Source organism: Aotus nancymaae, unplaced genomic scaffold (assembly GCF_030222135.1).
Source record: "Aotus nancymaae isolate 86718 unplaced genomic scaffold, 86718_ANA_hifiasm-v0.15.2.pri h1tg000051l, whole genome shotgun sequence".
NCBI classification, from domain to species: Eukaryota; Metazoa; Chordata; class Mammalia; order Primates; family Aotidae; genus Aotus; species Aotus nancymaae.
The window spans coordinates 15826966-15839622 of NW_026988465.1; positions in this window are offsets into that span (position 1 = coordinate 15826966).

The window sequence follows — 12657 nt, forward strand, 5'->3', positions numbered from 1 at the left end:
ATTAAAAGACACATCAACCAATGGGACAGAATAAAAGCCCAGAAATAAATCCATGCATATACAGTCAACTGATCTTCAATGAAGATGCCTAGGATATACAATGCAGAAAGGACAGTCTCTTTAATAAACATTATTGGGAAAACTGTATAACCACATATAACAAAATAAAATTGGATTCTTATTTTACACTGTATTTAAAAAATCAACTCAAAATGGATTAAAGACTTAACTGTAAGATTTGAAATTTTAAAACTCCTAGAAGAAAACACTGGGAAAAATTCCAGGCAATGATTTTTTGGTGATGACACCAAAAGCACAGGCAGTGAAAGTGAAAATAGGCTAAAATGTTTCTGCACAGCCAAGAAAATAATAAATAAAATGAAAAGGCAATGTATAGAATGGGAAAAATATTTGCAAACCATATATCTGATGAGGGGTTACATAAAAATATACAAATAAATCATACAATTCAATAGTAAAAAAAAATAATAATTACAAAAACAAAATAACCCTATTTAAAAATGGGCAAGGAACCTGAGTAGATGTTTATCAAAAGAAGACATACAAATAGCCAACAAGTATATGAGAAAATGTTCAACATTACTAATTAACAGAAAATTGCAAATAAAATCACAATGAGATATCACCTCATACCTGTGAGAAGTGTAGTTATTACCAAAAAGTAAAAATATGCTGTGTTTTGGCAAGAACGTGAAGAAAAAGGAACGTGTATTGTTGATGGAAATGTACATTGGTACACCCAGTCATTGTAAAAAACAGTATGGAGGTTCCACCAAAAATTAAAAATAGAACTACCATATTATCCAGCAATATCACTCTGGATACATATCTACAGGAAATAAAATCACCATCTCAAAGACAGGTCTGCATTCCCATGTTCATTGCAACATTATTCACAAAGGCCAAGTTACAGATTAAGCTATATGTTCATACATAAGAATAGATATTTTTAAAATACCTAAATATATTGGAATATTATTTAGCCTTTTAAAAAAAAGAAATTTGTGACCACATGGGGGAACCTGTAGGACATTACAAGTGAAATATGCAGACACAGACCAATACTGCATGATTTCATTTACATGTGGAATGTGAAAAAACTTGAACTGAAAGAAAAAGAATAGAAGCATGATTAGCAGGGGAGTTAAGCTGGGGAAATAGGAGATGTTGTTCAAAGGATATGAAGTTTAAGTTATAAAGGAAAAAGTTTTGGAGATACAATGTACAGCATAATGCCAATATCTAACAATATTGTATTTTATACTTAACATTTGCTAAGAGGGAGATCTTATGCTAATTATTCTTATCACAAACATTGATAAAGAGGATGGGAGGAAACTTCTGGGTTTAACTATCCCGTTTGTGTGAACAGAAAGCAAAACTAGAGAACAATAGATACAAATTAGATAAGACAATATATATTTAAGAAGACAACTATTTGAAAAGAGTAGAGATCAACCAAGGGTGACAGATGTCATAGCCTAAGATCCTGGAGAGAAGAAAAATATTGTGTTGAGTCCTACACTTAGCAAAATATTTTCCACTTGGTTCATTTGCTCATTTGTGTAAGAGGCAAATGAGCTAATTGAGGTTGGGTATTAAGCCTCAATACCCAACTAGAACGCGTAGCACTTATGATAGAATCACTGGCTAAGAGAAATAAGAATAGGCAGCCAATACCTAAGAGAAAAATTATGCAATAAAACATATCCATAACTAATACAAATATTGGAGTTTTCCAAGGCAGACTTTAAAATAACTGATTTATATATTCAATTATAGAGTTTTCTAAAAATATGGTAAGATCACAAGAGAATTGGAATACATAACATGCAATCAAGTGGAAATTTCAGAGCTAAAAAAATGAGTGATCTAAAACACATAATTCAAGCTAGGTGTGGTGGCTTACATCTGTAATCCCAGCAGTTTGGGAGGCAAGGCGTGCGGATCACTTGAGGTCAGGAGTTCGAGACCAGCCTGGGCAATATGATGAAACCCTGTCTCTACTAGAAATAGAGCAATTAGCCAGGCGTGGTGGGTTATGCCTGTAATCCCAGCTAATAGGGAGACTAAGGCAAGAGAATAACTTGGATTCTAATAACCTGAGAGGCAGAGGTTGCAGTGAGCCGAGATTGTGCCACTGCACTCCAGTCTGGGCGACAGAGCAAGACTCCATCTCACTAAATAAGTAAATAAATCATATAATTTAAAATATAGGTTTAACAGGAGAGAGAAAGGAGTAGTTAACTGGAAGATAAAACAGTAAAAAATATCCAGATGGAAATATTGAGAGATAAAAATTTAAAACACAGAAAATAACATGAGACCTATAAAAGTTGGTAAACACAGCTAACATAATTTGTATTTGGAATCCCATATGGAAATGGAAGAGAGAAAAGTTTGGAAAAGCATTACTAGAAAATATATTTCAAAGAATATTCCAAACCTTATAGAATGTATCAAGTTACAGGTCAAAGAAACATGGGATTCAAAAGGATATGTACAAAGAAAACCACATGTAGGCATATTGCTGTCAAACTGCCACAAAGCAAAGGCAAAAGAAAAAATCTTAAAGAAAAATTATACAAGACCTTTAATAAAGTAACAGACTTTTCAACAGAAATGAGAGAAGCAGAACATAATTGTATTAGTTTGGTAGGTATCCTATAACAAAGTACTATAAATTGGGTAAATTAAAAAAAAAAAATAGAGCAGAAGTGTATTGACTCACAGTTCTAGCGACTAGAAATCTGGAAGTGACGTTGTCATTAGGGCCATGCTTACTCTCACACTTGTAGGAGGATCCTTCCTTGACTCTTCCTAGCTCCCCGTGGTTTACCAGAAGTCTTTGGCATTCTAAGATGCATAACTCCTATCTTTCATTTTTATACAACATTTTCCTGGTGTCTCTTCACATCATCTTCCCTTTGTCTATGTCTCTTTCAGTGTCACAGTTTTCTTTTTTAATATATATAAAAGGACAACAGTCACAATGCATTAGGGCTTACTAATGACCTCATTTTGACTTGATTAGCTCTATAAAGATCCTGTTACTGAATAAAGTCACAATCTGAGGTACTGGCAGTTAGGACTTCAACATATCTTCATGGAGGATATAATTCAACCCATTGCAACAGTAAACACCATCTTCAGAGAGCTGGAAAGAACAGACCTACTTGAAATTTATACCTAGTGAAATAATATGTAGAAGAATAAAGCTGAAGTAAAGAGGTTCAAAAAACAAAACAGAGAATTCATTGAGAGCACATCTAAAATAAAGAAATTTCTATAAACATAAAAAATTCTTAAAAGGAAATCTTTAGAGAGTGAAAAATGACCCTAAATAGAAAGCATATAATATGTAAAGATAGAAGAGCAGCAAAAGTGTAAATATGCTTATATGCAGGGGTGTGTGTGTGTGTAAAATCCCAGTCTTTCTATTATATATACACATATTATATATATATATACACACACACACATATTATTTTGTTATAGTCTTATACAATCTATATATATATGCATATATAGATTAATAATACATATATGTATATAATAAAATAATGTCTCAGGATTTAAAATGTACATTGAATTAAAATATGAAAAATAAGAAGCACAGAAGTCTGAAGATACATAAGAAAAAATAAACTGTTCTAAAATTCTTACCTTGTGTAGAATGTGGCAAAAGAAAAAACCCAAAGTTTTCTTCAAGAAGTCACAGATGTTTAGAATAATCACTAAAAATAAAAATCTTGGGGAGTTAATATAAGAGGAAAATGGGTTAGGAGAAAATGAGCTAACCTTAATAAGTTAATATAGGAGTAAAACAGGCTAGATAACAGTAAAACGATAGATATAAACTCAAATACATCTATCAATGATTATATTAAAAGTAAACAGCTTGTTTAAATTAAAAGACAAAGGAAACAACTCCATAAAATAACAGGGATAGGTTGCTTATAAGAAACTATGGGGGCCATAGACTCTTGGTCCCCTAAAGGTTCACTGAAAAATCACTGACAGGAGGCCGATTGATTAGTAAGAGAAAAAGCATACAAATTTATTTAATGTGTTTACATGGAAGTCTTCAAATTGAAGACCCAACCCAACAATAAGATATGGAAGCTTATATACCATCCTGAGGCCACTGAAAAAAATGCAGACTCAGAGCATGGCCCCAAACAGGTTATGTGGGTAAATCAGGTTTACTGGCAAGACAGATCATGAGAGAGAGAGAGAGAGAAAGAGGCTTGAGTAGCAAAGCTGGAGCTTCCCTTACAGAGAAGAGATGGTAAATATTTCTGTTTAGATTTTTGAAGGTATCAGACTCTCAATCTCTCCTAGATCCAGAAGAGGCATAGAAACAGGATGGCATGGCTGCATTAATGAAGATTCTCTAGAGACGCAGATGTCCCCTACCTCAGTTTGCTAGCCTGAAGGCAGCCATTTCAAAATATGTCAAAAAGATACATTTGGGGCTGAAATATTTTTTACTTCCTTTAATACATGCTTTAGTGGCAAAAAGATTGAAAATAAAAGAACAGAAAAAATATACCATATAAATACTAAATGTTATATAGTTATACTCACATAAATTAGAAGTTAAAGCAGTAGACATTATAGACATAAAATTTAATCATTTAATAATTAAAACAAAGCAATAAGATTCTAAATTTATATTTACTGAATAATACAGCCTCCAAATATATAAAGAATATCTCTTAGAGAAGTAAAAGGAGAAGCAGGCAAATAGAAGATTTTACTGACAACTCCCAGTAACTGATAAAATTAACAGGCCAAAATTAGTAAAGATACAGATATTAAGGCAACATGATTAATACACCTGACTTAAACATATAAACATTTTGCAGTATAACTGCAAAATACATATTCTTTTCAATTGTACATGAAACATTAATTAAAATAGATTATATACCAGACCATAAAGTGATTCTGAACAAATTCTATAGTATTAGAGCGATACATAGTATGTTTTCTGTGCCAAGTAAAATTAAAGTGTAACAGAGCCTATGTTTAAAGATCTTCAGGTGTTTGTTTTACTTGTTGTCCTTTCTCTTTGTCCTTTTCTTCTTCCATGCGTGATTGCTTGCACTTAGTCATTTCCGTAGAGAGTAGTCACTAATAATTGATTAACTTCACATCCTGACCCTTGGGAGTTGCCTACTTGATTAATGAACTGTTTTTCAGAGAACAATAATTCTTAGGTCATGCAGACCTCCTTGATGGCATTCAGAAGTTTGATCAGCTGAGGGATGCAAGCAGCTTTGATCACTGGGGACCTCACGTCCTGCATACTTACCTTACTCATAAAAGCCAGCAGTTATGTTCAAAACCATATTGGATTTGAGAATTACCTCTCCTCTTCTCATGCTTTAGCCAAACCACATAACGTTTTCTCTGCTCCTAAACAGTGATATGTCAGTGTTTGGCTTACTGTGCAAAAGGTGCTCAAAACTAGCTTTGGGGGTTTTACAACAAATGTAGAAATAAAAGGGAACAACTATAATATCTCAAAATATTTAGAAACTAAGCAACATACATATAAATAACTAATGGATTCAAAGAAGACATCACCATGATAATTTTAAAAGACTTTGGAAATTGAAAGTAGCATGGGAAAAACATTCATTACATATCAGAGACGCTTAATAAAATTAACAGCAGATTTCTCATCAGCAACCATGGAGACTAGAAGAAAATGGGATGACATATTCAAAGATCTATCAGATAAAAACCTTGTCAATCAAGAATATCATATCTGGCAAAATAATTATTTTAAAATGGAGAAATTAACACATAGCCAGATAAAGAAACATGAAAAGAGTTTGCTACTAGCAGACCTTCCATCTAGGAAATACTGAAAGGAGTCCTTCAGGCTGAAGAGAAAGAACATGAGACAGTTCCTCAAATACACATAGAGAAAATAAAGAACACTAGTAAAGAGATTGACATAGGTAAATATAAATGGCAGTATAACATATTTTCTGTTTGAAACCTTTTTTTTCCTTGTATCTGATTTAAAAAACAACTGCATAAATAAACATTTATAAGTCTTAGTTGATGGGCACACAATGTAAAAAGATGAAATTTGTGACAACAGCATGAAAGAGACAGGAAATAAAACTTTATAGAAGCAAAGCTTTTGTATACTATTAAAATTAAGTAAGTGTTAATCCAAAATATATAGTTATAAATGAAGATGTCATGGTAAAAGAAAATACTATTTAGAACCCTTCCTTACACCTTATACAAAAATTAACTCCAGATGGATTAAAGATTTAAACATAAGACCTAACACCATAAAAACCCTAGAAAAAAACCTAGACAATACCATCCAGGACATAGGCATGGGCAAGGACTTCATGACTAAAATACCAAAAGCAACGGTAACAAAAGCCAAAATCGACAAATGAGATCTAATTAAACTTAAGAGCTTCTGCACAGCAAAAGAAACTGTCATTAGAGTGAACCAGCAACCAACAGAATGGGAAAAAAATTTTTGCAAGCTACCCATCTGACAAAGGGCTAATATCCAGAAACTACAGAGAACTTAAATTTACAAGAAAAAAGTAACCCCATCAAAAAGTGGGTCAAGGATATAAACAGACACTTTTCAAAAGAAGATATTTATGCAGCCCACAAACATGAAAAAATGCTCATCATCACTGGTCATTACAGAAATGCCAATCAAAACCACACCGAGATACCATCTCACGCCAGTTAGAATGGCGATCATTAAAAAATCTGGAAATGACAGGTGCTGCAGAGGATGTGGAGAAATAGGAATGCTTTTACGTGGTTGGTGGGAGTGTAAATTAGTTCAACCGTGGTGGAAGACAGTGTGGTGATTCCTCAAGGATCTAGAAATAGAAATACCTTATACCTTTTGACCCAGCAATCCCATTACTGGGTATATACCCAAAGGATTATAAATCGATCTGTTTTAAAGACACATGCACATATATGTTCATTGCCACACTGTTAACAATAGCAAAGACTTGGAACAAACCCAAATGCCCATCAATGATAGACTGCATAAAGAAAATATGGCACATATACACCATGGAATACTATGCAGCCATAAGAAAGGATGAGTTCATGTCCTTTGCAGGGACGTGGATGAAGCTGGAAACCATCATTCTCAGCAAACTGACACAAGAACAGAAAACCAAACACTAGATGTTCTCATTCATAACACTACATGTTCTCATTGTATGAGAACACACTGACACAGGGAGGGGAATATCACGCCCTGGGGCCTGTTGGAGGGTGAGGGGAATAGGGGAAGGATAGCAGGGGGTGGGGAGATTGGGAGGGATAACATTAGGAGAAATACCTAATATAGGTGACGGGGGATGGATGCAGCAAACCACCATGGCATGCGTATACCTATGTAACAATCCTGCACTATCTGCACATGTACCCCAGAACTTAAAGTATAATTAAAAAAAAAAAAAAAAAGAAATAACACAGGAAAAACTTAAACCCTCTCTGCTTTAATGGATACTGTTGAGAAAGTGAAAACAGCGAAACTAGGAGAAAGTATTTGCAAATCATACATCTGATAAGGGTCAAATATCCTGAATATATGCAGAATTTTTACAACTTAATAAAATAATAATAACTCAATAAACTCAATGATAAAAATAAATTTAACCCAGTTTTTTACTGTGAGCAAAAGTGTGAGTAGACATTTCTATAAAAATATACAAATGGTAGATAAGCTTATGAAAAGATTTTCAATATCATTGGTCATTAGGAAAATGCAAATTCAACCCAAAATGCAATGCCAATTTATACTTACTAAGATGGTTATAATGTAAACAAATGAACAAATGTTGGTGACCCTGAGAAGATTTTATAACTCTCATACTTTGCCTGTGGACATGTAAAGTCATACAGTCACTGTGGAAAACATTTTTTGCAGTTTCTCAGAAAGCTAACTGTAGAATGACTGTATGACCCTGGAATTATACTCCTCACTATGTACCATCTGGTTTGAAAACATAGATCTACATGAAAATACGTACACCTGGTACATAGCTGGATTATTTATAACAGCCAAAATGTAGAAACAACCCAAGCGTGTATCAGCTGATGAACGGAGAAATGTTTTGTTTCTCCATTCATCGGTTGATACACATTTGGGTTGTTTCTACATTTTGAAATGAAATATTACTCTGCTCAAAAAAGTAAAGAAGTACTGATGCACGGATGAACCCTGAAAGCATTATGCTAAGTGAAAAAAACCAGACACATAAGACTGCATGTTTTATATTCCATTTATATGACATGTCCAGTTTAGGCCTGTTGTCTCAAAGTGATAATTAAACGCATACTTTTCCATGCTCAAAATTGTTCCCGTTTGAATGAGAAATTGTAATATAATCCTATTATTGTGTAGAATGTGTGGTAGAGTATGAAGTTGTGTTTGATTAATCTGGGAGAAAAGAGTAGTGCTATAGAGCAATATTAGATTAGACACTTTTCCAGGATGCATTCCAGAGTAAGTTCCTTCAAACAAATTTGGTAAGACCAAGGACTGGGCCAAAAACAAGAAAAAAGAATAGCACATGAGCAATGACAACTATCACGTGAAGTCTCTTCTTCTGAAGGTACATTTATATATGTAATGATAATGACTCAGAAAGTGGTGGGAGGAAAAATTTTCCAAATAATAATCTCCTATTGAATAAAAAATGCATGTTGTACCAATGTTTAAAAATACAACCAAGTGATTTTGTATTGTAGATGGCTGCTTTTCAAGAATAATTCTATCTAGTCTTCTTCATTACTTATAAATAGATACTTTCGGCCAGGCAGGGTGGTTCACACCTATAATCCCAACACCTTGGGAGGCCGAGGTGGGTGGATCACGAGGTCATGATATGAAGACCATCCTGGCCAATACGGTGAAACCTCATCTCTACTAAAATACAAAAAAGTTAGCCGGGCATGGTGGTGCGCACCTGTAGTCCCAGTTACTCAGGAGGCTGAGGCAGGGGAGTCACTTGAACCTGGGAGGTAGAGGTTGCAGTGAGCCAAGATCCGCCACTGTACTCCAGCCTGGTGACAGAGCAAGACTCTGTCTAAATACATACATACATGCATACTTTCTAAGAACTCTTTTTCCAAATGAGTATTTCACTTCTAAAACCAGTAACAATATTACTTACAAGATTCTTAGTGGAGACTTTATAAATATTCCTGTGCTTTTTCAGGTATTGTAGAAAATAAAGCACATTTCTTACCTTTCTTACTGATAACTGTTTGCATCCAGAAATGCGCTATTCATTTTAAATGAAATATGGGTGATTTTCTTAATTCTATGTTACTAAAACAATTTGAATGGGCTTCCATGAGTGAAAGAAAGCCTATGTCTGAAGTATCCATTTTTACTAAGAAAATTAACAAAAATGAATATTGCTTGTGTTGCTTATTTAAATTTTTGATGACAATAAAAATTGTTTTCACTAAAGCATTCTAAAATATGAATTATTAAATGAATTTCATTGATGTACCAAAAGGCAGTCTTAAAATGCCTGCTTTAGCCTCAAGCATTGCAAATTTTTTAAAGCTTATTTTGTGAAATACTATGCAACCTTCAAAAAGAATGAGTTCATGTCCTTTGCAGTGACATGGATGAAGCTGGAAACCATCATTCCCAGCAAACTAACACAGGAACAAAACCAAACATCACATGTTCTCACTCATAAATGGGAGTTGAACAATGAGAACACATGGACACAGGGAGGGGAACATCACACACCAGGACCTGTTGGGGGTCAAGGGTAAGTGGAGGGAGAAGTTTAGGACACATATCTAATGTATGCAGGGCTTAAAACCTAGATGACGGGTTGGTGGGTATAGCAAACCACCATGGCACATGTATACCTATATAACAAACCTGCATGTTCTGCACATGTATCCCAGAACATGAAAAAAAAAAGCCTGTTTTGAATATTACTAGCTATGTGAAGGAAGTTTTTTCTAATTAGAACATACACATAATTTTTTGAAAACTACATTTTCACTTTTTCTTGTGTGACCAACATTAGAATAATATACTTCAGATTTTGTGGAATCTTTTCATTGCAGTATTTCCTTACTTTCGAGCTTTATGTTGCATAGAGCACTTTTCACCAGTCAGTGTTAAAACTATTTACGTCATTCCTGGTGGTCATAGGAAAGGGTCTGGCCTAAGAAAGACACACGTTCAGTGGAGCTCATGCCAGGCATCTTCCAGAAAGAAAGTGTCTGGGATCACTACAGAAGCATCCAGGAAGTCAGTCTCTCTGTCTCTTTCTCTCTGTCTTACTCACCTTGTTAGAAAGACCACCTTCTTCCTATCAGGAGAATTAACAGAGAAATAGCTCTAATATCAAATTTTTTTAAGGCCAGAGAGAAAAAAATATATATGTGATACCATTTTGCCAGCTATCCCCAAGACAAATACCATAGGAAAGGTGAAAAGCTATGAAAGAAAAAAGAAAATATGGTTAAATGCCTTTGCACTACATTCAGAAGGAATCGGTCTAAAACAGAGCCTATATGGAAGGAGAAGAACAAAGCTGGGGGACTGGCACTACCCGACTTCAAGACAAAGCTACAGTAATCAAGGCAGTTTGGCACTGGCAAAAGAATAAACTAATGGGCCAATGGGACAGAACAGAAAGGTCCAAAATAAATCCACATAAATATGGTCAACTGATCTTTGACAAATTAACAAAGGCAATATAACGGAGAAAAGCTCATCTTCTCAACAAATGGTACTGGAACAAAGGGAACAATGAGATATCCATATGGTAAATAGTGAATGTAGTTATAGGCCGTCCACCTTCACAGGTATTACCTAAAAATGGACCATAACCTAACATAAAATGCAAAACAATAAAAACTCCTGGAAAATAACATAAGAGAAAACCAAGATGACCTTGGTTTAGAAATATAGCATCAAATAAATAATCCATGAAAGAAACAACAAAAGTTAGACTTCATTGAAATAAAAAAAATCTGTTCTGCAAAAGACACTGTTAAGAGAATGAAAAGACAAGCTTGGAATGGGAAAAACTGTTTTCAAAAGACATATCTGACAAAAGGCTTATCCAAAATGTACAAAGAACTCTTAAATCTCAACAAGAAGAAACAAACAACCCAAAGACAATGGGACAAAGATATAAACAGACATTTTACCAAAAAAGATACACAGATGGCAAATAAGCCTATGAAAAGATGTTCAACATCATGGCATTAAAACAACATCATGCAAATTAAAACAATGAATTATCACCACACACATAGAAGAACAACTAAAATCCAAAACACTGACAACACTTAGGATAGAGGTGAAGCTACAGGAACTCTCATTCATTACGGGTGGGAATACAAAAAAGTACAGCCACTTTGGAAGACAGTTTGGCAGTTTCTTAGAAAGTGAAACAAACTTAGCATGTAACTCAGCAGTTGTGCTCCTTGGTATTTACCCAAATGAACCGAACAGTTAGGTCTACTCAAAAACCTACACACAGATGTTTACAGCAGCTTTACTCATAATTGTCAAAACTTGGAAGGAAGACGGTCTTCAGTAGGTAAATGGATAAATAAACCATGGTACATCAGATGATGGAATATTATTTATTGCAAAAGGAAATAAGCTATCAAGCTATAAAAATACATGGAAGAAATGTAAATGTACATTACTAAGAGAAAGAAACCAATCTGAAAAAAGCCAAATGCTATATATGATTCCAATTACATGACATTCTGGAAAAGATAAAACTGTGAAGGTAGTAAAAAGGTGAGTGGTTGCCAGGGATTAAGCAGGAGAAAGGGAGGCATAGGCAGGACACAGAGGATTTTTAGGCCAATAAAATTACTTTGCATGATACCGAATGAGTACAAGCCGTTACACATTTGTAAAATCCCTAGAATGTACACCACCAAGAGTGAACCCTAATGTAAACTGTGGATTTTAGGTGACAGCAATGTGTCATTGTAGCTTTATAGATTACAAGAAATGTGTCACTGTGATACAAGATATTGATAGTGGGAGAGGCTGTACTTGTGTAAGGGCAGGGAGTGTGGGGGATCTCTTTGTGTATCTATACACAGTTTTTTATTGTGAACCCAAAATGGCTTTAAAAACTAAAGCTTTTTTTTTTCTTTTTGAAGAAAGAGTCTCTAGTTTTGTCCTCTACATTCACCTAGCAATGAGAAGGGTGAGCCTGGAGTTGTTTCTCAAGACGGGGTACTGAAGAGAGAAAGTAAAGGGCTATTGTTGCCTGCCACCAGCTTTCAGATAGCCTGTCAATCAAAGACAGCTTTGTGCTGTACTAAAAGACAGCAGCACAGCTCTCTGTGCTGGGGTTTTTAAGGTCGTATCTGACATTGCACTCACTCCTCCGAGCCCTGAGGTACCAACTCTATTTATATTTGTGGGCTTCAGTTTTACTTTATCCTGTCTTTTTCTAGATGATACCTGCTTTGTTTTGTTTTGTTTTTCTGGTCTGTGGTTTTTCTTTCCCTTGTAAAGTCAACAAAATTTAGAAATCAAGGTTGAGAAAATGGAGAGAGCCCCTTAGAGCTGTTTTATCATACATACATTTAAAAACCATG